This window comes from Lonchura striata, chromosome 1 (genome assembly GCF_050655825.1).
Source record: "Lonchura striata isolate lonStrDom1 chromosome 1, ASM5065582v1, whole genome shotgun sequence".
Classification (NCBI taxonomy): Eukaryota; Metazoa; Chordata; class Aves; order Passeriformes; family Estrildidae; genus Lonchura; species Lonchura striata.
In genome coordinates this window covers 3,348,436-3,374,368 of record NC_140703.1, presented here as the reverse complement: position 1 = coordinate 3,374,368, position 25,933 = coordinate 3,348,436, and the positions used below count along the sequence as shown (strand labels likewise).

General features: G+C 40.0%; 1 long non-coding RNA gene across 33 annotated transcripts in view; it reads right to left on the bottom strand.

Annotated features, from left to right (window-relative positions):
• The window catches only part of LOC146768567 (uncharacterized), a 185,669-nt gene that overhangs the window by 78,551 nt on the left and 81,185 nt on the right, over positions 1–25,933 (bottom strand). For 22 of the 33 annotated variants that reach the window (XR_014957836.1, XR_014957840.1, XR_014957844.1 and 19 more), the window contains one exon: positions 1–25,933. This exon is cut by the window's left edge; it is cut by the window's right edge. This is a non-coding gene — a long non-coding RNA (uncharacterized LOC146768567). The other 11 variants (XR_014957871.1, XR_014957874.1, XR_014957860.1 and 8 more) reach the window with 11 other exon arrangements.

Here is a 25,933-nt window from a genome sequence, read left to right as displayed (position 1 = left end):
AGAACTTTTTCACATCAGTTTTGCTTGAAGACGGAAATTAGACATACTTTACTGCTTAGCTATCCAAACAAACAGCCCCATTAGGTGACATCACCCTTACTAACCTTTAAGTAATTCCACCTACACAATACTCCTTCAGCAGCACTTCCACACAGTGGAATGGAACATAAAAAAAACCAAAATCAGAAAATGTTGCCACTTGGATTGAGTCATCTGTACTTGTGAACATCTCATGAACTATAATGCAACTTTAAGCTGAAATAAGGCATATTAACCTGCACAAGTGTAAAACTGCAGAAGCACTTAAATCTCTTTGAATAGATACATCCTTGCCCTCCCAAAACCACCTACATGACTGCAGACATATTAGGACTACAGCATACAAAAAACCAGAACAAGTGATGAAACAGCAGAGGTCCACTTACACAGACAAATTATAAGAGATTGCAGATCAGGTTGCATTTTTGCAAAGTGAGTTACCTAGGTACCACTCCACAGATGCAATATTAAAACTAAGATAAGTATGCCACCTTGGTTCCTCACATCACAGCTGCTGGATGTTGGCATCTCCATCTTTGCTGCCTGGGAGCTATCTGCTGGTTAATGTCAAACTATTTATGTGCACAAGAAGAGATGCATATGCTCACCGAAAAATAAGGTGGGGAATTTATATTTTTTTTTGCCACTGACTTAGTGGAAGGTGTCTGTAGAAGACTCTTAAAATGCCTCACCCACTGCTGCTGCCACTGCCTTTTAGGCAAACTCTACTTTTATAGAAATTAAAGAGCACATTCTTAGCAAAACGAAGTCTAAATGAGACTTCACTATTCCATCAGCTTTGAAATACAGCACAAACATGAAAGGATATGTTCCAACATAAGAATACAAACATTTCTATTCCTGCTCTTATGCTGGCTTCTTACACAAGAAAAAAAACTAGCATCAAAATCCCTAAATGTGGTAACTTTACTTACTTTAAATAAATAACTTACTTTAAATAAATTAAAATACAGGAAGTTTTCTTGAATTCTGTAGTGGGCTGTGTTTTTTCACACAAGATGATATGTGCTAACTTTAGTGTCCTAGAACACTATTAAAGAAAAATTACACATAGATGAGAAATGAGTGGTTTCTTCATTTGAGAAATGCCAGAGTGCTGAAAAAAAACTTTCTCAATTGGGGCTGGGGTGAGTCGGGGAGAGAAAAGTGTTTTCAGGAGATTTTTATTAATCTTTTTCTCTTCTGTATTTTGTTGTGCACACGGGAGATTTTAATACTTTCATGACAGCTCTCAGCCCAGTGTCTTTTGTCATTGACAGCCTGACAGGACACCAAGATGCTCTTTCTACATCACTGGTTGGTGAAGAAAAACACATCAATGATAGAAACTCACAACTACAATTTCAGTATTGGGCTATCTCAAGTTTTTCCCAGCTCTCCAGTCTTCACTTCCCTAGCAAGTCAGTTACTGTCAGTTTGCAGGACATTTATGCAGCTCTCATTTCTGCAATATTTGGGGGCCCAGATGTACAGAGACAGTTTAACTTCAAAGATGGACACAGGGTGTTTGTGGGTTGGATTTTTTTGCAATATATAAATAGCTAAACAAGTTTATATTTACAACTTTAAGCATTTCAATGTGTTCCTATTCCTAAATATTTTATTGATTAGATACTTGAATACATAGCTATTGTTGTTAAATTACTCTTAATCAGTCTAACCTCAACTTAAACACATCCTTCACATACCACACTCTTTCTGTCAATCACTTTGTAAATACTTAGCCAGTATTTGTTAAGACTTGTATTTAAAGTTGGTGTAAGTTTCTGAAGTTTCTGAAGCCAGTCTGAATATGGATTGCTGTTTCTCAAAATGCCTCTGAATATGTGTTTACACTGCAAGCCAGCCAAGTTTGAAGTTGTTCTCCAGGTCAAACTTGTTCACTCTGTTGTTTATACATGAGCAAACACCAGGGTACAGACTGAGGACATGCAGTCTCAGGAACTCCTTGAGGTGGAGCCTGGATCATACAGGTTGACCTTTTTGCTCCTGGTGATGTGGATAAATCATCTCAGGACCAAGCAGGCTCATCCTATTCCATCCTAAGCTCTTCCCAAGCACAGTCTCAACATTCTGTGTCCAAGCTACAGCAGAGCTGAAATGAGAGCCAGCAATGCAGAATCACACAGGCCACAGAAGTCACCATGATTAACCTCCTCTAAGTATGCTCTTCATCTCCCAACTCATTTAAAACTAAACAACTTAAAAGGAGATATAAATCAAGGCAAAAGTCCTTCAAAGTTCTCACCAGAGTTTTAAAGTTATAAGAACAAAACTCAGACGGAAGAGATCATATTTAAGAGGAGTTCCACATAGAAAATTACCTTGCTAAAACTAAATCCATGGCACATCCTCCTTTTAGACAAGCTGCCTTAACTCTTCTGCACACATGCAGACTGAACAGAGAGCAGAACTTGCCCCTTCCCCTGTTTTAATACAAATTTGGTTTGTAAATGACCTTTGCATCCATCCTCCTTGTTAGCTGCTGGTAGCAAAGATAAAAGGCAAGGACAGAGTGAGTGGTCAGTGTTCTCCAGGAATACTTGTTTCCACTTACTCTTGTCAGATGTGAATGTGCAGCAGCAGTATTGGACATTCCAGCTGCTGCCAGATGTGTGAGCTGTACCATGCAGCTCAGGGAAGAGCTCATGGAGACAAACAAGAATGAGTATATTAACCCCCTCTCACTCATCCTAGCATGAAATTCAATAAACAGAGCTCGAGGCACAGTGCTGCAAACATAACATCTTTAAAGGGAAAGGGAAAAATCTAAGAACGTTTTTGGAGAATAAGCAAAATCAGGCATGTGCCCACTCTGTGGGGGTAGCCAGATGCCTGATGGTAATTACTGCAGACTCTTTCATCTAAATACACTGCAAGGAAAGGAAAATATTAAAACCATTTTACTTCATCTCTCTTATTTCAAAAACATATGTGCAAGTGGCATGGGATGAAGTGCAAAATATTAATAATAAACTCCCCACTCAGACTGTTCACAAGATGTTAAAAACCCCACAAAATTAAATAAGCCAACCAAACAAAACTCCCCAGTCTCTTCTCATCTGCCCCTTTAATGAGTATTTTGGCACTATTTTCCAGGTAAGGATCAATTCCTTGACAATTCCTACATATTTATTTAGGGATTTAAGGCTGCAAATTGATCCCTGCATGGTAGGTGCCACCTCACCCCACCCCCCTGAAAAAAGGCAAAGACAAACAGGAAGACAGGACAAAGAAATGAACTGTCTTAATCTGATTTTAGCCTCCTCCCTCTCATCTATCACATTTTTTTCATCTCATAGGTTTCCTCTTACAAATTCTCTCCTTATCACAGTGCTTCAGATCAGAGACGTCTACCACAGCTGGGTATTAAACACCATCATCCCAATGAGGTTAAGCATGTTTTAGGAAGACTTTAATTTAGGCAAGATGCATTAATTATGAGGATGTTTACAGTGTTATTCATTCATTTCAAGAACATCCAGTACATAGAGTTTTCTCCTGGAGGGAGAAAGTCTGTAAGAGAAAATCCAGATAATGCAGCACTTTTTGGCTGTTGAGAAAGGCTTAAGGCCAAGTGCTGCTCTATTACTTCCATACAGCTACTGTTTTCAATAGGAACAAACACACAAACATCCACAGAATTTAACTCTTCACTCTTCTGTTGACAGATTCTCTCCAGATTTGTGTGACTGATGTTAGCCAGATGGAGTCCTAGAGGTAATGTTCCTGCTCTAAATGTATTTGTTCTAACTCTTAAACAACTGTGTTAACAGAATCCACAAAATTGCAGATATAGAAACAAAGGCTTTTTGAAACTCACCAAAAAATGCTAATCTGTTAGTCAGCATGAATCATTACAACAGTAGGGTTTCCCAAAAGAGTTTTAGGAATGGGGGAAAAGAAAGTACACCTCTCCTAAACTCATGGGTTTTTAAGCTGGAAAATGAGGTAAGTAGCACCAGATATTATAAATGTACAAAAGATAAAAACATGTCTAGGTCTTTGTCTCTTGGGCACATAATCACATTATCACAACTTGACAAGCACAGTAACAATTGTGTATTATACTTCTGCACAGCTGCTCATGTGGTTTGTAAATTATCTGTAACGTTGCAGCAGATTGAAATTCAGAGAGGCTGAAAGTGTGGACATTGCTAGGCTGGCAATAACATCCCTAGGTACTAGAACAAAGGCAAAAGACACTAGAAGATATGATAATTGTCAATAGGACATACTTTTACACACAATATCACAGTATGACCTGCATAGACTGAAAACAACTGTTGGACAAGACTAAATAGAGAGTTGGTACCCATGGTGTTCTTTGGATTAATATTACTCTTACCTCTTTTCTTATGACTTAGGTACCCTGAATATTTGATTACCTCAGAAAGATGAATTGGCTGCATATACCCAAAAGAATTTAAAAAATCAGAAAGAAAATTTTAAAAACTTGCAAATTCTGTCATAGGAGCTGCTCATTGGAGAGAAATCCGTGTGGCACAAACCTAGCCCTGTAATTTAAGACTGGTTCATTCATTGACCTATGGATTAAGATGGATACTGTCTGTCACTGAAATGAGATGGAAAGTAAGTACAACTGGAAATCATTATGCCTTTGGATTTTATTTTTAACTTCTTTTTGTTTACTGAGTGTGTTTGGCATAAATATTACCATTTAGAAAAGGAACAAGTCTTAATAAACATTCCAATACATCCTTCTACAGTTTCCTAATTGACCCCTGTGGAGCATTCACTGGCACACTAGTCTTTTTATGTTTCATGGAGTTTTCAATATTTTCTTTGAAAATCATCCTATATCTAATACCTAAATAAAAAAACCTGGAACAGGCTGGGTCACAACCTGTCTGCCCTTCTTATTTAGCCTGTTTTCTTTTCCCATCCTGTTCCTCCCAGGAGAAGGAGACTGAGATGCTAAAAATTCCTGTTATGAAAAAGGCTGGGACTTGCTGATCACCTAGACCTTTCTCTTAATAACACTGGCTGCTATTCAGCCAAAATTCTTCCTACCTCCAGATTTGTCTCATATCACACACCCGCACTGATTCCTCTCATTTGCCTTCATCTGGCACTTGAGCCAGCTGCTGCTTAGCCAAGTTAGGTGCATTAAACATTTTCAACGTCCCTTGTAAGCAACCATGCCAGCCCCTCTAATCATCTGTGCTGCTGTGTGCTGGATTTGTGCCTGTGCCTGAGCACCAGGAGCTTCCAGGAGCAGCATCTGAAATGGCATCATAATCTTGTGCAGGGTTTTGAGTGGCACTCGGGCAAAGTACGGACAGGGAAAGATGTAATTTAAATTTCAAGCAGCCAATTACCTCAGCCCAGCATTCGAGGTGCTCACAATTCCATGCCACACCGCGTGCATCTGAACCCAAACTACCCTTTGAGTGAGCACCTGGGGATGGAACTGATCAATGCAACAGAGCACCTTAGACTCGGGGAATAACAGGGGCAAGAGGTCGTGTTAAAGGTCAATAAAGGAATATCTGTAAGCTCTGACACACACCAACAGATCTCAGCTATTGCAGTACCATCAGCCTTGGAGCTGGGCTTCTAAAAGAACCTGAATTTAATCCAGGAATGAGACGCTCCACCATCTTCACCCTGCAATAGACTCAGTGCTGCCTTCTCTTCTTCATGTGGTCCTTCCATTAAGTCTTAGGTAGAAGATGATGGGGACACATCTCCAATTCCAGCAAGGCAGTGTGGACACAATAAAAGCATGGTTCATGCTTTAAAGTCCACATTTGAGAAAAAAAAAGACTGAATTTCCTCAAATCAAACCCTATTTTCAGCCTCTTTTTTAGATTTCATTCTAAGACAAATACTTTCTTCAGTTAATGACAGTGAAATTATGTCACTGATTACTGAGAATAAAAGACCATCTTAGCTGGTGTACGATGAAAAGTACATACGTACACTGAGATTATTTTCTCTGTCCCAAGACTAAAAATAATTTTTTAAAACCAGCTTAAACTGAGCACAAAAGAAAAGGAATCTTGTATTTGGGAGCATGTACATACTGTCCTCAGGAAATTCTCCTCTCAAATAATGTCACTGCAACTCAGAGGTGATAATAAAACAAGAATTGGTATATAAATCATGTTGGTTTATGGTAAAAGCAGCTTTCTTGCCAAAAGGTGATTCTTAATTTTCTGTACCATTCTGCTTGTGAATGTGTTCACTTCTCCAAACAAGAAAACTGAACCAACATGGGTGTCAGCGTGTTCCCTGTGGGGAACCACACCCCACATCCTTGGTGATCTCCAGCTGGCTTATGCTAGTGTAAATATGGGATAAAAGTGCCAAACCAGGTCTCACAGCCAGACCTCAGTGAATATAAACTAAGACTTAACAAACTACTGTGACTGAGAATAGGACTCGCTCAGCAAATTATTTCTATTATGCTTTACAGAGCTCTGCCACAGAGCCCCACTAAGCCCTGGTTAATATGGGACTTTATTTTCCCTACCTGTGGAAAAAACTACTCAGCATGAAACACAGTGAGCATATGAGCAGATGTCAACCACTCAGTGCTTATTATTCAATGGCATGACAAGGAAGACCAGGTTTATACAGCTCTGGCTGGAATTGCTAGATAAGCTAGACTGAAACTAATCTGACAGTACCATTACTGATATAATGTTGTGTTAATTGGTTGCATGAGCACAATTTCACAGTCAACACCAGTTGTGGTCTATTTTGAGTTAGCCTTATCCCAAATCTACTTTGTTCCAAAATATTCTGATACTACAGCAGTTTTTCATAGCACTGTAATGCCATTTATTGCATTTTTCTTGCAAAAGAGAAGAGGAATATGACCTTCACACAGGAGCTGCTAAACTGTCACAGTAGTTCTGGGACACTGCCCAATGGAAACATTTCCTATCAGTGGAAAGATAGCAGAGGAAAGCTGACACACCTCACCAATTCTTTCAGAGAACTGTGGCTTCTCCAGCACACACATCCACAAGACCTTTAACACAGTCCTCCTGATATGAGCTTTATCAGCCTCTTATCTTGTGCTTACCTTGTCCTTTGTCCCTCACCATGTTTCCCCGCACAGCATGACTGACTGTCCTCTGCATGCTCCACACTTTAAGAAAAAATGGTATTCCTGGGAAGGAGGTGAGGATATTGCAGATGTTGCAGGCAGAGAAGGCAGCTCTTCCAGCCTCTGCTCTGCAGGGACTTCCAAGGAGAAGATGACTGTCAAGGACTCTAACACCTTCTCCACTGACAGCTTTTTCTTCTCTAGTTGTCCCAAATAGAGATAAGCTTCCCTAGGACTCCTAGCACAGTTAAGGGACCTGGGCTACGTGGCTCTGTGAAATTCCCAGGGACATCCTAGGGAAGGTAGAAGGGAATCTCCTTTGTCATTCCATGGGGAAGCAGGCACAAGTCCCTAGGGCTGTGATTTACACAGACACACCTCCCACACCTGTGGGAAAGCACAGATTGCCCTTCACTGTTGGGGGAGATGAAACAAGAAAGCCTTATAAATATGATTGCCTGGCAAAAGATTTAGAAAATACAGAGACTGAGATGGTAACAAGTTGTGACATACCAAACCTTAGTTACTGCACAAGTAGAAGACAATAGTACAGCCAGGATGAAGAAAATCTCTCTTCTGGTTGAACAATGCTCTTACCTGCAGGTAGGTCCAAGGGTCAAATGGACTGTTCTATCTCACCCCAATGTGTGGATCATCCCACACCTGTAACCCTCCCCTGAACCATCAGGTGTCTGTGACCCCACTGGCCTAAGTCTTGTTCCATCCCACCTTGAACCCCCTGACAAGGAGTCCCTGAGGAGCCAGACACCCTCTTGGAACTGCCCCTCTCCTGGAACATCCTCTTGGGATCCTCTCTTATCTCCCTCTACCCCTTGCCTCTCCCTTCCCCCACGCCCTGGGACCTGCCATGGGTCAGTCTGGTGACTCCAAGCAGGACCTTTCACCCTCTCTAATAAACCAGATATTCTAAGAGCAGCCTTCAGAGATATCCCATCTCTATCCACCCAAAAAATCCTGGAGTCCAGCGTCCCCGCTCTTCACCCCTTGGCTGATCCTTTGTGTCCTCCCTTCTCTTTCCATGTTAGATGACAGCAAGCTTTGATCAATAACTTGGGGGGGCAAAGATGATATGGTGCTTTATGATTTATTGCTTTCCATTCCTCTCTGTTCCCCCAACACTATTGTGATCTCTACTCTTCTATGTACTCACCTTTTACCTATTCTCCTCCCTACAGGACAGCCTGATTAGAGCAAATTACCAGCTTTTCACAGATTTTATTATTTGGGTCACATAAATACTGGAAGAATTATTTTAATGGCAGAAAATATGTCTTTATATTGTCTTTCCTATGAGTTTGCTGTTCTAGAGTTTTTACTGGTTTTGAGGGGGCAAGGTAGGGGTAGACAATAAGCAATTTCAGATTAGGGGTGATTCTTATACTTAAAATCTGTCTTATACATTAGGATCTGTCTGACATCTTATGAGTAGACTTGGAGAAGTGGAAGGACAGTCCGAGGAACTTCAGCATCCTTCTGTGGCCTTTGAGGGCAGGCCAGATGCAGAGACCTAATGTCTGATGTGAATGGTCTGTGTTCAAGGATCAGGCACCTGGAAACTCTTTCTGCCCTGTTAACCACAGGGGTTTATTTATGAATTTTCATCCCTGCTCCCAAGATTACTCTATTTTCCTTCACTTCATCCTGCTGCTGAACAATATCTAAGATTCTCTGTCTTTTACCAGAGGCCCATGTAAGCAGCTTTCTCCCAAATTTTTCTCCTCTCCTTTTTCCCTGGGTGTCTCTCCGTTCAGCATTTCTCTGAAGCCTCTTCACCCTTCAAAAAAAGGCTCAATATTTCTGTTTGCCAAAGGCTCTGTGAGTCACAGAGAACATGACTCCTGTGGTATAAACAAAGTTCAAGGCTGAGGTTACTCAGTCTATAAGAGGAAAGCTCTCAGGCAATGGAACAATAGTATGTCCAGATGCCAGACCTCCCTGAGCAGACTCTGTCCCAAAACCCCTGCATGCAAAACAGGACATATTTCAGCCTCCTGATCTGAAGAGAGCATGGTTCAATTTAGAGGCAATATTTATGGCTATACAGCTCTTCCCTCAGAAGTAAAAGTAAAGTAACAAGTTTACATTTTATTAGCTAAGAAGTGAATCAAGAGTGTAATTTTTTTGCTTTACCACATGTTGCTGTAAGTTCAAGGCATGTCAGGGTTGCACGAGCTGTTCTTGGGAGGCAGTGGAAATTCAGGGGAATATCAATATGAATATCAAGAGAGGCACTTTTTTTTTTTTTGTTACACAAACACGTATGATAAGATCACACCAGCTGTTTACTGTCAGGATCACTTACAGTGTGGGGCCCTGACTGCAGCAGTCATGATATGTGAAATTTCAAGACAAAAAAATGCAGTAGTATAGTTTGCTACCAGGGACACCAAAATACATTTTTTTTCTTCCCATTTTCCCAGTCCAGTTTCCTGAAGATCAACAGGAAAATATTAGCTCAAGTACTGGGTAAGGCATTGGGTTGGTTATAATGCCTTGTACATATTTTTGTGAAGATAGTTTTCTATGGACAAACTTTAATTTTGCAACCAAGAGATGATGCTTACTTAGGCATAAACCAAAATTAAAGAAAAGAGATCAGCTTTTTTCCAGTAAGCTTTAGACTGGTTTCCTCTATGATATAATTTTAACATCTTTTTGGGATCAATGCCAATGAGACTTGCAGTGAAAGCTTTAAAAGCAAATGAGCAAAAAGTCACTGTTGAATATTCTACATTTAAAAGCATGTTTCTTAGCAAAGTGTGTTTTAAAAAAGATCAGTGAGAACTTTTTAGAGGGGGGAGATCCCATAAATGCAAAAGGCCCCCCAAATAGCCCACAACACTTTTGAAAAATACCACATGAGCAAAGAGGATCAAGGCTGAGTGGCTTCATTCTGAACTCTCCCTTGTTTTTGCATGGCCGTGGCTGTAGCAGCAACATGGCAATTCCACCTACACAAAGCCCACTCTGTAAATTGTAGAAGCAGTGACAATTTTGGTCTCCAGGCCTGTTTGTGCATCTGCCAGGGCAGATGGGACCTGAAAGGCACCAGTTAAATCTTATTTTGGATTAACATGTGATTAAAAATTAAGGAATCCTTTTGACATCTCCTGTGGACACAACATACCTGTTTCCCTCTGGACATTTTGTAATAGGGCAAAGCTCTGCTATTCCCTTTTGTTCTGTTTCTGCTGTGGAATAGAACTTCAAGCTTGGAAGATTGTTTGGGTTTGTGGTGCTGGTGGTGCTTTTCCCTCCTATAATTTAAGGGGAAAGCCAGACAAGATGCAAATATTCTCTAAATTAGAACCATGGGCTTAGCACATTACAGGCTCTGTTCTCTCCCCCTCCAATATGTCACTCTGCTCCTCTCCTCTCCCTGCTCCCACAAACATATTTGTGTTTTGTTTAACTATTTAGTAAATAGCATCGAGTAGATTAAGATAGTATCTCTCACAGTATTTTTTTAAATTGCTGTTATGGTATTTTAATGTAACAAAAAAGTTCCTTTTTATACCCTTCTTGTCATGCTAGGCAACAAGCCATTGAAAAACCATTGAAAGTGATTTGAAGACAACTGATCAGTCCAAAATTCACAATAATTTTACTTTTTTTTCCTGACTTTTATCTGACCTGTTCTTAAAAACTTCTGAAAGAGACTCTATAACCTTTGCAGCTGATCTATTCTGGGGATTCACCTGTTATTAGAAGTTTTTTTCTCAATTATGCTATTGAAGATTTTTTTCTCTCAATGCAATTGAAGACCATTTTTTCCTGCAATACCTAGGCTAGACTGCATGAGAAAAATATTCCTTTTCTCTTTACAGCAGCATATATGAAAACTTACTTTGCCTCCTTCCTTTCTGACACTGTACTGTATTGTCTGGACTGAGTCACTCCACTCTTTCAAAGCCTCTGCATGGATCATTCCTCCAAGAGGAAAAGATGTTGGAAAGTATCAGTTGTTGGGCATCTGACAGTTGGAAATGTTTTAGTTAAAAACCTTTCTAGCTAGCAAGCATAATTGTTATCAACAAAATTAGCAAATGACTGGAAAAATCAGCAAGACTCTCCCACATGGGAATATAAAGCCTCTATTGACATGGTTGAATTGGTTATTCTATGTCTGCTCAGTAAAGACAGCTTCAGAACCCGCTCTTATCTACAGATTTCTTGCACTTATCAGTATTCTGTTTTCAAAATAAAATCAAAATAAAGACACAGCTTTTAGACTTGCAGAGTGTGTTAGATTTGTCATCTTTGTATCCCAGTGACTAAGCTTAGCTGCATTACTGCTTGACTTGGACTTCATATCAGAGAGCAGTATCTCTACAATATGAAAAAAGCAGGGTTTTTGGAGACCCACAGCACAAACACAGCAATACCAGATCAATCTCTAGCTTAGAAGTAGCCCTGGATTCTTCAGAAAAAAGTAAATTTGGTCTTGGCAGCATCCATGAATAACACGTTCTATGATCTCCAGTTGGCAAGAGACTCAATCCCATCTGGACAAATGCTGATCTGGCTTTCTTATCAAAACCCCAGCACAGTGACCTGGCATGAAGCCACGGTCCTTGAGAAACTCCAGCTATGAGGAGAACACCCTGGGTCCCTCCAGCAAGGCAGAGGCCAGGAATGCACTAAAACTTCAGCACAGAGCCATGGGGAAATGAGCCACGTTCAAAGCTTCCTTCATTGTCCCCAAAGTGGTTCACAGCCCGGAGTGGCACTGACAACTGCCTTGGCAGCTTTAGATGGAAGACAGAGGAGAGCAATAGGTGCAGGAAAACTGGACATTTTATGTATTTGTACATACACTGTGCCTTCAACAGGCTGTAGTGACCCTGAGGAGAAAAAACCCAGCACTCTTCCCAGCTTATATCAGCCAGCGACTCAGAGTGAATAATTTTCTCTGCATGTGTTTCCATCAGCCTCTGAGCTCCCCTGCTCCAGGATGTGTCCATATATAATTGCAATCTTTTAGAGTGGCAGTGGGATAATTGTGCACCCTCCCCTTCCCATGGCAATCATGAGAAACACCTGAGACTGCTGTATGCTTTCTCCTTTTGGAAGCTAACACGCCGTAATATTTTGGTGTACAAATTACACAAGTGAGTATCTAGCTAGAAAGTTTCAAAATAGCATATATTTTAATAAGGGGCAAATACTTCTTGTTTCTGTTTTAAGTAATGTCTTAAACTTATACTTCCGAATTGCTCCCTTTGCTATAGAAAAAAAAGGATGCAGGCAAGTAAGAAAAAAACATTTATTTCACTTTCCTTCTGTAGGAAGCTCCCACTTTGCTACTGAAATACTTGAAAGGTGAGTGCTTCCCACTTTGCTACTGAAATACTTGAAAGGTGAGTGCTTATGACAAAATAACCTGCCTAATGAAGCAATGTGGGTGAAGGATACTGGAAAATAATCTAAATTAAACTAAAGAAATGTTCTGGTTTTTCTGATTTTTTGGACAATGGCCTCAATAAAACTACAATCTGACAATGAAACACATTCCAAAGGGTTCTGCTAAGACTGAGTATGCCTCAAAAGATACTGTATCTTGGAAAATATTCTGGTTCAGAGAAATTACAGTTCTACTACAGTTTTTCTTGAGTTCCTCTTCTTTTTCTTCTCTGCCATGAAAATCTCCAAGGTTTTTCTTGAATGAAATCATCTGTTCCTGTGGCTTAAAGAATAACTGAAGTTAAAATGCTTGGATTATGAAAAAGCTGTCAGTCCTGTCATTGGTATTTGCACTTAAAAACACTATCTGGGCTCTGCCACAGTCAACAAGATCCAGAAGTGGAAGAGATTCATGGTCAATTAAGTGATTTTCAGCCTGGTGAAAGTACTTCTACTTCCCATTATTTGGAATTTGGGGTTGGCAGTGTTTTCATGACAAGAAAAAGCCCAGCATAACTGAACAGTTTATACACCTAACATTGCATCACCTAAAGGTCCATTTGGAACAGGTCCATTTGTTCCTAGCATATTGAAAAAAGCTTGTCATCTCCTGTGACAGAAGGCTACAGAAGAAAGAGGGTTTCGTTTATTAAAGGGTTGCTTTTGCAATTTGTCTTTTTCATTAAAAGAAACAAAATGAGAGTTTGGCTATCAATTAGAACAGTCCATCAGCATGCAAAGCACTTCACGACAGACCAAGACTCCTGTTCCCAGGATTATCAGCATGGCTGTGGTAATGGAAAAAACTGGTTATGGAGGTAAGATCAGCACAAGTAAACATCTGATGCATAGGAATATTTTAATTGTGTATATTTTAAAATATTTTCTATTAATAAACCTTATTGAAATACTTATAAATTACACTTAATATAATTTAAAATGTCCCTTTTCTTTACGATTTTGAGAGCTTAAAAAGGAGAAAACAGGGCACAACAGATGATCATGTTTCTGCTTTCACAGGAACATATCGTCTTAGAGCTGTAAGACCTCAGAAATCCCACTTGTATCCTTGTATCCTAAATGAAACCAGCTTGTAATGAGCCTTATTTCTCCACATCACAGCTATTAGAGTTTGTAACCAGATGGGCAAAAGCTTGCTTAATAATTTATTTAATACATATCCCCTGGCCAAGCTTTTCTCAAGGTGAGCCTGCACTTCAGTAACGCAGTGTTGCTAACTTTACAATAGTTAGCTCAGGATCTTTCCACTGCAGCCACAGCAGGTGAGCCATGGGTATGTCAGAATCTGAGGTATTGATGATTCTGAGATTGCAGAAAGTCTCTGTCTGTCAGCCCCGCTGCCAAAGCAGAAGCCATAATTGGTCTGTGCTGGTTTCCAGGTTGTTTATTCTGTTTATCTCTCACATGTTCTGCTGCCCTGCCCAGCTCTGTCCTGCAGGGCAGCGTGTGGGGCTCTGCCCTCAGTGGGATGTGACAAACATTAAATACCAGAAACTCCCTGGGCTGCATTTACAAGAACGTGCCAATATCTGTCACCTACGTTGGACAGTGTGTCCCCAGCCTGAACCAACAGAAAAATGCCAACACCACAGTGAAACATGGAGGGCATGAAGGAGGAGAAAAAGGACAAGACACACCCAATTTCCTCCATCTTGTCCCTTTGGACCCCTCATCTAGAATCCTAAAATTTTACTTTTGCACCCGTGCCACACTTAATTATTGCTTATATCAAACACTCAGAGCTGGTAATTCGTCCTGTAAGAGTGAAAACTTTTCCATGGACAGAGATCACAGCCAGTGTCTCTGGGGGCTCTGTCCAGGGGGGTTCCTGACCCCTGCCAGGGTCCCAGACCTTCCAGGGCAGCCAGAGGGAAGCCCTGGACTCCCACATGGGTCTAAAACCCGAGCTCAACCCATGAAGTGGTGTGGCAACAGAAAGCTATTGTGTGTAGGTCTCCTCTGCTTCCAAATTTACCAGGATAGTTTTGACATATTCTGGACTAGCCTTCACTGTTCCCAAACACATAGTCCTTAAAGAAGGCTGGAGAGAACAGTATTTATAATTAGATTACACATCCATCGAGGTCATACAGAAGTCCTTCAGGTACCATCAATGGGGAATCTCAGTTAATAATTTATTGGTGAGGGGGTTTCAGACTTTTCTCCATACATTAAGACATTTCTTGATCTTTTGTAGGAAAATGGAACTACAAGATATGACCCGAATATCTCTTCACATGTCTCCTCTGACAACTTTCAAGTGCTGGCAAGGAAATGTAAGCTCATCTTCTTGCTCCCTGGGACAACGTTCTGTTGTCACAGCAGGAAGCAGATGGGATCTCTGGTGAACATTTAGGGGTCAGTGCATAGAAATGCACAAGAGTTCACTGAGTGAACTCTTTAGCACAACAACATGTGGCATTCATGCCAGAGTCTGCTGCTTGCAAGATTGGGATCTAACTGTAAAGTTAAACTAGGCTTTGATTACTTCTGTAGGTCCTTAAAATTACATGCTTTGACAGCTAATACTCAACTCAACCTGGGGAAGTTCTGAAGGAAAGGGTCTCTCACCTTGTTTGCTCTTGGTCTCCCTGGGCAAGCCCTTACAAAGTTGTGGTTCTAAATCAAAGTGATTCCCAAGGCTGTGGTGCTCTACAGAATCATTTGAAACAATTCACAATGAAAAAATGGTTCAGGCAAACACTAATTGAAATGTTCAGAAACAAGATTAAGGTGGTGGAAGCCAATTGCCTGAATCCTGAGCTTTTTCAGCCACTAGTTATTAGTCCAATTCAAAAGTCCTTGGAAAAAGACACTTTGGCACTTTATGCCAAAGGACCATGCCAGCCATAAAGCAAACTCTTAAAGCACAGTCATTATCTGGTTTGATTATCATTCTTTTAATTGAAAAAAAACATCTATAAAGTTACAATAATCACATGAAGAACATTTGATTATGTTCTAAACTTTAGGAAGAAGGGCAGAAGTCTATATTTGTATTCATCATTGATTTCAATGCACCCCAGAAAAGTTGAGGCATCTACTCAGAGAACTGCAGCTTATAACCATACCTGAAGGGTCATACCCTTACCCCACACTCCTTCTCCTCTGTACTACCACTTTGTCTTACAACAAGGGAAGGGTTTTCCTGCCACAAAAACAGTATTAAAGTAATCCTCAAGCAGTATAAAAGTAATAAAGTTCCTACCTAAGAGCAGCTGCACTGGCTGTGGTAGGAGATGGAGAAGAGTTTGAACATGGAATATTTGAGAACAGACTACAGGGCTGATGTTCCAGCTGATGTGAGATAAACAGAACTTCTTGGATGCTCTAAAGTATGCCAAGAACTGATGCAATTTCTATGCTGTCCTAGGAAGAGGAGAACAAAAAAGATAATCCCTCCTCTGTAGCACACTGGCTCCTGTACTGTGCTTCATAAACTATGGGATTTGGCTTCAAGTCTGAAGCTGCACAGGGGGAAGTTCAGGCTAGATATTAGAAAAAAATTCTTTAGAGAAAGAGGCCTTGGAATGAGCTGCCCAGGGAAGAGGTGGAATCCTCATCTTAAATACCTCCTCCTCTTAAATACCTCCTCCCTCGTGGTATTTAAGACTGGATGTGGCACTCGGTGTCATGGTTAATTGATGAGGTGGTGTTAGGTCATAGGTTGAACGTGATTATCTCCAAAGTCTTTTCTGACCTAATTGATCCTGTGATTCTGTGGGGTCTGTGTGGGACATTCCAGACTGACATGCAGGTTTGTCCTGATGTGTTTTACTCTGCTCAAATTGGGAAATCATCCATTTAACAGATAGCAGCTCTTAAGGTGGATTGGTGATTTGCAGCCATAGGGATCCCATAGCTTTTGTGAGGTACATAGCCTTGAGCTATGCTTCCTGTGGCAATGATTTCTTCAAGGGCCAAAGTCTCAAAAGCTCAATTGCTGCTTAAAATAGAAATTATAATCTCATAAAATGAAGAACCTTTTGCCATAACTGAGACAATTCAACTAAAAGGACAGTAACTTTAAACATTTATTTTAGACTTTAAATTTTTTGTATCATAGGGCCAAAAAAAATCTCCTTTGTGAGAAAATGAGACTTCGGTCTGTGATGCTTCTGATGGTAGCATCCAAAGCCATGTTCTAAAGGTCAATAGCAAGGATGATTAAGGAGATGGCTGCTGTGTTTGATTTTTTTCTTGAGGAAAGGGAAATCTTGTAGATTTGAATGGGCATTTCTGCCACTATTTAACAAAGAAACCTTGGCAAAATTGACTTCTGTGTGCCTCAAGAACAGATGACAGTCATACCTTATGGCCAAGGACAGAATTCAACCCCTAAAAAATAACTACACTAAGAACAATATGCACCCCCCAGGTTTTTCTCCTCCCAGTGCACTCTCTGGTTGGTGTGGCAAGTTCTTCAAAATACAATGCTTTTAAAAAACCACTGGGGTGGTCTTGTTTCCAGGTTTAGCCTGACTGTCCACAGTGAGCTGTAGTGCCTTCTGGTACAGGGACAGCCACAAAAGAGCACCCTTTCCTTCTGTAAACACACACACAGACACACATACACATGCAAGATACAAGAGCAAAACCCTTGATGAAAAAAGGCAAAATTTCTGTGGAATCCACTTACCCAAAGTGTAAAAGTCCAGTCAGCCTTCTTACAGCTTGTCAGGTTCTCCATAGAAGGTGATGGGAAAGAGAATTGCTGAGAATGAGCATTTCACCCAAATTTCAGCAAGTAACTTGGGTAGGTAGTGGTGTTATTCACCCACATTTTCTTCTAGAATTTCATCATGGGAAAAAGCAAAATACCAATACACAATACATCAATATATAAACACCAAGGTGCTGCACAGTGCAACATACCTAGGAGGGATGAGTTTTATATTAGTTGAACACACCTGCAATCAGGAAATGGAGACAGTGCCAGCAACTGGTGATGGAAATGCATGTCTGAAACAAAAGCATCTGTTTGCAAAAACAGCAGGTCAGATAGTGCCACTGTGCCCTTGGAAAAGTGAGCATAGTTTGAAGGACAGCAAATTACAACTTTCCAGATCCCTGAAGCCTTAGCTGACACCTACCTAGCAGTTCTTCAAATCATACAGGCACAGACTCACCCACAGTTCACCTGGGAAAATCACCCTCTTGTTTGATTAAATTATCAGACAGGTTTCTCAATATCTTTTCTCCCTTCTGTTTTGTGTTGTATCTGCTTTCTCCAAGTCCTCTGGGTGGATGGACCTTGTTGAGCCTGCTGTCCCACAGAACAGGTTGTAACAAAGCTCTTCAAGAGCCTCACCTCCCATTTAAGACTGCTCCCAGTAGCCACAACACAATCTCTAAGGGCTATTGCTGCCTGAGACAAAGCTGTACATGAGTCATAAAGGAGGGCAGAAAGTAAAACAAGAAATCACCAAAGGAGCAGAGAATGAAGCAGCAGAAAGCCACAGAGTATTACATGATTTACATGCAAGACAGATGTGAGACAGATGCAGCTCCTGTACCCATTTCTCAATTCCCACCATTCTCCTGCAGCAGCAGCAGCACAGTCTGATAGAAACCATGACTCTGATCCTCATGAAGATAGCCAACAAGCTCGCAGGAAATGTGGCCCCAAGGAAATGCTATGGGGAGAAAAAACCAAAATGCTCTCTGATAGTGGCTGGCTAGAAAATAAGATTGAATTATGAACAAGGCCATCATGAATATTCATTGTAAGTAAGCAGGATTATATGCAAGGAAATGCCTGATTCTAACATTAATCTTTCATTTTACCCCAGATTGCTCTGGATTTCAACAAACTGCCTAGTAGAAATGGGTTAGATAATTTCTCTTTTTATTACAAGGATTCCCTATGCTTCTTGAACTGTATAGATCCACAGAGATCTACATTTTCACACACTTTCAAACTTCCCAGAAAATAACCCAATTCAACTAATTTATATGCAATTTCTGTCTCACCAATATGCCACCCAGCACTCTTGCCTCACTGCAGAGCACACTCTTGATGATACTGATCCTTTTCCAAAAGCAAGCAGGAGCAGCAATTTTTGGCACACGAGCTTTTACTCAGACCCATCTGTACCACTCTACCTACCAACTGGAGGGTGACAAAAGGTAAACGTTAGAAAGAGATGAGATAGCTGACAAAAAAAAGCCATTGGCAATAGCTGAGAAAGATCTTTTTCATTTGCATGCATCTGACCTCACTGCTATTCACAACTGATTTACATCAACTGCCACGGTCAACACTTAATTCACAGTGAAGCCACTGGTAGTTTCACTTCATTAATATTGACATCTGAACTCTGTAGCTACAGTGGATTACTATTAATAATTATTTATGACCAGCAGCTTGCACAGAGCTGGGAGTCAGGTGATGAATCTCCAGCATCAATTCACCAGCTGCCCACCTCTGCAGCCCTGCAATGGGCTGCTTTACCTCACCCCTCTCACACTACCAGCCACCCTTGTCCTACCATCAGGGCAGAGTGTTTTCACATGTAAAACTCACACTTCATGCTTCTAGGTAGGGTAGGAAACTGTCGCAGACCAACAACACTCCTTCTTTGATGAAAAATAGCAGGGTAGGTGAAAAAAGCTAGATGGTAACAGTAAAGGTCAAGAGAGTAAATATGCAGGTGAGCAATATTTTATTAGTCCAGGTTTCTGGTTCAGAAAGACATCTAGAAATCCAGCTCCACTCAGATGTCTAACTAGCAGAATTCCACTTTTCCTCTGTATTTACGGGTCTACTGAAGTTTTATATTGCCTACAAAGTCCTTAACCTTCATCACCGGGTTAGAGGAGTTGAAAATTTAAATTCATACATATACTGATGTGTTAGGATAAATTAAGGCCACAGCACTCAGTTCTTTTCAGGGTCAATTTGCACCATGAAGCACCTCCAATCTACCAGTGCACAAGAATCCCGTGAGCGATGCAGCCCTGGGTGACTAATAAAGTAATGAAGTGACAGCACAGGCAAGTGTGGGGTTTGTACCAAATCAGATCTCACAGTTTCCAGGTATTTTTACTCAGGTCAGGTATTTTTACTCAGACTGGCAGTGTCCCACGCAGCTCTCCACAGCCCAGGTGGAAAAAGTGAACCACTCCCTTCATACCCACAGCACAATCTGGTTCTCCTGTGCCAGTGACTGCTGCTGCACTTTGCCAGACCACACTCGTGCAAGGGACTTGGTACTTTCTAAATAACTGCAGATAAGTGTGCAGAATTACTGCCTACTCTCATCACCTTCTTGATTTATTTTAGCTTGATTCCTCCCCCAAAACTGGGCAACCCAGAGATGCTGACAGGAATGGCATAGTAAAACAGAAAGGAAGAGAATCAGAGATCCCCGGGCTGGGAGAATGAAAGCCACAGGACACTTTACAGTTCCACAAGTTATTGTTTTTCTCATTCCATTCTCACACTTTCTCCCAGATGGAGAAAATCCTCAACCACAGGCTCATAAAACAATAAGCTTCCACTTGGTTTTAGCATATTTTCTTACATAAACTCTAGGCAAATATAGGATTATTTCCCCGTAACAGCACCTTTTCTTCCTTTAATGCTAAATACATTGAACAGAGCTTAACCATTTTCTGTGAAAAAGTATCCTTTCCTAGTAGAGAAGTTCAGCACATCTTTATTATTTCAGTTTTCTACAAAAATTGAGCAATTTGGTATCATTGCACCTGGTTTCTAAAGCTTCAAGAAAGAGTAATCACTTTATTTGGAAGTGCTTGATTTTTACAAGGTTACAGAGGCTTGCAGTGCCACCATCACTATTTTGTGCCATAGGCAGAAACCCAAATCAAAGAAAACTTCAGCCTATTCAAGATTTTGAAGTTTTAAAATACCTTTCAGTGTGGACTTAGTAACTGTTGCTTCTGCCATCAAAATTTTTGACATGCAATTAAAAAAATTAAAAATTGCATGTCAATGCTTTTGGTCTCTTACTCTATTGATAAGAATTCCTCTCTGTTACACCTCTGTTAAAAAAATCTAAAGGAAGAAAATAATGTATTTGCACAGAAACACTCTTTGAATTGTACTAAGAAACAAAATCCTGATAACAGTGACATTATTATCAAAGCATATGCTTAATTCAGAAGAATAAAAAAGAAATTTTAAAAAATTGACTAGTCATCCTATACTTGGGTCTATGGCTGCATTTCCAGTATTTAGCAATTGTCCCTTTATGCACATTTCTTTCCCCCTTAGCATATACTTTTTACCTATGGAAACAGCCTTTTCAACTTGTGTCCAGTGGCATGAGAAAACACTGAAACAGAGATAAAAACAATCATGTTAGTCTTTAGTCTAGAGAGTTTGCTAGACCTCCATCATTAAATTAATTAAATATAAGATATAAATTATTTAGATAGAATTAGACATGTTTCTTGATAGAGTGCTCAGGAAGGAGGCTCCTTGAGTCATAATGGTTGATAGTGGTTGCAATTAGAAACTAAAATTGTAGTCTAGAGGAAATTAGAGCTTTCTGAATTTTATTTTTCTTCTGAAACTGAAATAAAATCTTGTTTTTTCTTCACATCTCCGTATCTAAATTTTGAAAACCCCTTTGGGCTTTCCAAAAAGTTCTGCTTTGATTAAATTTGGAAGTTTTTCTTGCATGTTTTTCCTACAGTATAATACAATGCAAAATAGATTGCAAACAAAAGAAAAATGTTTAAGCAAACAAGGCACAAACGTACTGGCATTTGCTTTACAATTTCTTTACATCCAATTGAACTGAAAATGGTACATGTTTTGGTTAAATAACATGTTCCAACAGGAAAATGTCTTTTCAGCTAATTTTTCCAGAGCCTCAGTTCCTTTCATGAACACACTTTGGATAACAAGGAAAGTAATTTACTGGAAGTTTGAAAAAGTGGAGGCTGAATTCTGTCTCCTTGCCTCTCTCTGCTTTCTCACAGGAGGGGAACTGCTTCAAAATCACTGTATTTTAAAAGCCAGAATTAACTCTTACTCCACTATACATCAAGCAATGAAATCTGGTTTCTTTTCATGTTATGTCCCATGATTGGATTCTCTCGCTCACGTGTAAGGAGGTGAAAATTGACTGAAGAGTTTCATATTATTTTCCTGTCTTTAGCATGTACAGAGAGAAAAACTTTCTGGCATCCCATGGAAAACAGGAAACACTGCAGGATTTCCTAGAAATAGTAATTGAGTCTCCTCCCTGAGTTTAGTCTTCTATTTCCCTAAAAGATTTGGGAAATTTGAATCTTTTGGACCTCTAGTGCTCTGTCATTGCTGGGCAGGCACACAGAGCTGTCTGGTGTGTGGTGTAAAAGCATCATCTCTTCAGAGCACAAAACAAAAATTGTAATAGCTGCCTGTATGTGACATTGTTGAAAGATCCTTGCACTCTTTTGCAGCCATATTCAGACAAGGAGCTTCTTATGTTGGGACAATTAGCAATCTGATGAGCAATTTACATATGAAAAGTGCTACATAAATCCCAACATCATTATAGTTAAGAGCAGAGTAATAATTACAACTAAGATTGCCTGCATGGTTTCATTCCCAGTTTGGGGGATTATTTTTTTTCCCCAAAACACTCATAACTCTGCTTAGTCTGATCCTACCTTTTTTCCTCTGGTGAAGTCACTTTTGTGAAACTGATTTAATGTATTTTTCCCCTGCTGTCTGCTTGGTTCTGGTCTTGTGAAAGACTCAATTAAAAGAATTCAGCTGCTGTTGGAAGAGTTTGCTGTGGTGAGTGCAGCACAGAGCACACATTGGGTTTAAGAAGAGTTATCACTTTCCCTGACAATAAAAAAAATGAGAACAGAACAAACAGTTATTGTAAAATATTACCAGCAGCCTGCCCTTCCAAAATAATAACTTCTAGCCTTTTTTTCAGAGGGCAGAGTATTCTTCCATATACAAAAGTAATTTGCATTGCAGGCATAACAGGAAATGAAATAACCTTAAAATACAAATCAGGAATATATCCAGTATGCAAATCAACATCTTTATGAGCTGCAATAATGAGGAACAAGCAAATTAGTGTCATTTCAAACTACCTTTTAATTTTTTCTGCATTCTCTCAGCATCAACAGATTAACAGGGCTGAATATCTTCCTAATTGCCACATACAGCACCACAGTCAGTGTATACAAATGACTCCTATGACTTAAAAATAGTAAATAGTCACTAGATACACCATTTAACTCACAGATGCTACCTGATTCTGACCTCACTTCTGTGTAAAGTGGAATTTAATCATGTACAGGTAATTGGCCTTGCAGAGATGTAAAGCTGCTGGAAACAACACCTCACCAAACCCACACCAGTAAATGGGGTTCACAATTTAAAAAATGAAGTTATCAAAACTCAATAATTTTGTTAAACCAAGCAGAGTGGTCATGAACCATCTTTGAAGTCTTTAATCAGGCACTTGAGCCTTTTGCATTGCCACACACAAAATTCAGGCTGCAGATTCATTTGATTTCTGCCACGTGCACGAGGTACCATGATAACCACCAACAGTTGGTCATCATCACATCACATGGAGCTTTTGGTTGCAAGCAAGCCAAGGGTCCTCCAGCTTCTCCCCAGGTAGGGCCAGACTGCCTCAGCTTTCTTTGTTGTTGAGAATCAGGGCATGCACAGGTGGCTTCTGTGGAGTAGATGATGCATGACAAGGTCTTACCCTGTGCCCACCAAGGCATGTGTCACTCTGCTTAACTAATGTCAGTGCCAGCTGTTGGTGTGAAGGGTGTCCTTGCTGGGAAAACTTAGGAAAAGCTGCTGTTTTGCAGCTCACCTATATTATTTGAAGCTTTACACAGAAAAGTGGATCTTGGAGATGAAGGTGTGCAAGTTGCTTGAGAATTAGATTGCTAATTCTAAATTCAGAGTTTAGAGTCAGTTCTTGAAGCAGACTCGCTCCCTAGGAACAATTTGGAGCTCAGGTTACTGAGAAAGTGTTTGCATTATGTTGTGATCACTCCTTTCCCAGGAACACTTCCTTAGTAAACATACAAAAAATAGATTTCTATCGCTCAGACTCTCCCTTACTGGTTTTGTCCATCATTAGGAAGCCAGCTCAGAGTTCCAGCATTGCTTAGCACACAAAGTGCTACAAGAAAGGACAACAGTGTCACATTTAGGACACTTCAGTATATTGGATTTTGTAAGAGGGGCACTGGGCATCCCTCAGGCAGACAGGCTGTCAGATCTCTTCTTGCTTCCTGTGAAATCCCTGGCTGGTAGCTAAGATTCAGTTGTAAAATCATGCTGAGGATTAAGGGTGGCCAGCAGAGCAGCTTTCCATCAGCACAGAAAGAAAATCATACTTTGTAAAGCTCCACTTATAAATTTCAGTGCAAGTGTAGAGGCCACCAAAATAAATATAGTGCTTTTAGATTTGCAAATTGACTAAATAGCACAAAATGTGTTTTACACTCAGTTTTAAAGCCAGTTTTAAATATCTTAGGGAAATTGTGTATTTCATTAACTAATTCTTAAAATTTAAATAGAGGTAGATTGAGAAGGACTGACAACTGTATTTTTTTTTTTTTTTTTTAAAGGCAAAGCATGCTATCCTTCCACCTACTCTGATTATGGTGAGAAAGAGAAGATAAGATAAGATAAGATGATAAGATGATGAGAAGAGAAGAGAAGAGAAGAGAAGAGAAGAGAAGAGAAGAGAAGAGAAGAGAAGAGAAGAGAAGAGAAGAGAAGAGAAGAGAAGAGAAGAGAAGAGAAGAGAAGAGAAGAGAAAGAGAAGAGAAGCCTATTCAGCCCTGATCCTACAAGCATCTGGCCAGATGCAGAATGCCACTTCTGTTAAGTACTGACACAAAGGCTAGGGTCCTTGTGTGCCTAGAACACACCAACAGAAAAACTTGTTCAAGTCAACTACTCTCAAGAAAAGAAAAAACGAAATGGTATCTCAAGAAAAATAGTATCTTAAGAAAAATGCAGTGTGTGATGTGTGCATGTGGGTATTTCAGATTCACAACACAGTATTTGGACATAGGTGAGAATGAGCCAGTTATCCCCTTGCCTAAAAAGCCATATTTTCCCTATAATGGGAAAATTAAAGGAAGAGAATTTTGAGACAATGTTAAACTTCAATTATGAGAGCCAAGGTTATAATTATTACTATCCTACTGCTCATTTTTAATTATTTTGAGTAAATCTGTTAATTTTAATCTTTTTCATATCAGAACTTTTCAATCCAAGTTATACTGTCAACCTGAATCTTAACATCTAACACCAAGGACAGATAAAATGACACTGACACCGTTAATTTTAAGTGTCTTAAGTGGTTTACAAGGTTTAATATAGAGAAGATTGTGAAAATATTAGGTTTAAACACCCAAGGAACCTTGGGGCAGAACCAAGAACTGTGACCTTTTAGATGTCTGACTTTGCAGACACAATTATTTGAGTGGTTTTCTTTCTCTTTCACGCTTTTGGGGTTTGGGGGTTTGGGGTTTTGGGGTTTTTTTGTCTGCTGCTGTCTGAAATTTTAATTAAGACAAGCTTCCCAAACACTACGGCTTGGAGTTCATAGCAGAGACTCCCAAGAACTCCTCTGATATCACACAGCAATAGTTTTACATGTGGTTTGAAAACTTGTTTCTACAATGTCCTACAGCCAACTGCAGCTATTCAAGACTCCTTCATAGACATGATGACCATCAGTAACCTTAGATTCTACTGCTTGGTGTCAGTGGTTTTTTCAGACCTGACAGGAAGTATTGTTCAACCGTTCTGGGCAAGTCAGTTTTGCTTCTCTGTTTTAATGTTTTATTATGAGTTTTGCCTATGCATCTAAGCTCAGCCCCCAAGTCTTGCTGCCTTACTCCCCCATAGATGTTTGTTGCCTCTTTCCACAGTTCATGTTTTTAAGAAGTTCATATTTTATATTCTTAACTAGAAAACACATCTGAAAGCACCATAATTAACCTAGAAAAGCTAAATTAAAGAGATCAGTGAAGTTATGGATTAACTGCTGAAATCAATTGCTTTCTTAACCTGTTTTCCCAGGTGCCTCCAACGTCCTTTTAATAAACAAAATGTTCTTTCTGAGCAGTGCCTGCACTGAAAACCCCTCAGCCTGGGAAGTGCAAACAGCTACTGCAACAGGCAAGGAACTTGCAGGAGCTGCACAAAAGGTTGAGAATGGCCTCTCCACTCCAGAGTCAACATTCCAAGCAGGAACCTCGTCACAAATATTCTCTTCCTCAGGCCAAACACTTGAATGCAGATATGCTCTGACTGCTCCCAGTGATGACAGCCCTAATGGACTAAGCTTGAAATATGCTTGTCAAAGCAAGAATGAAACTCCT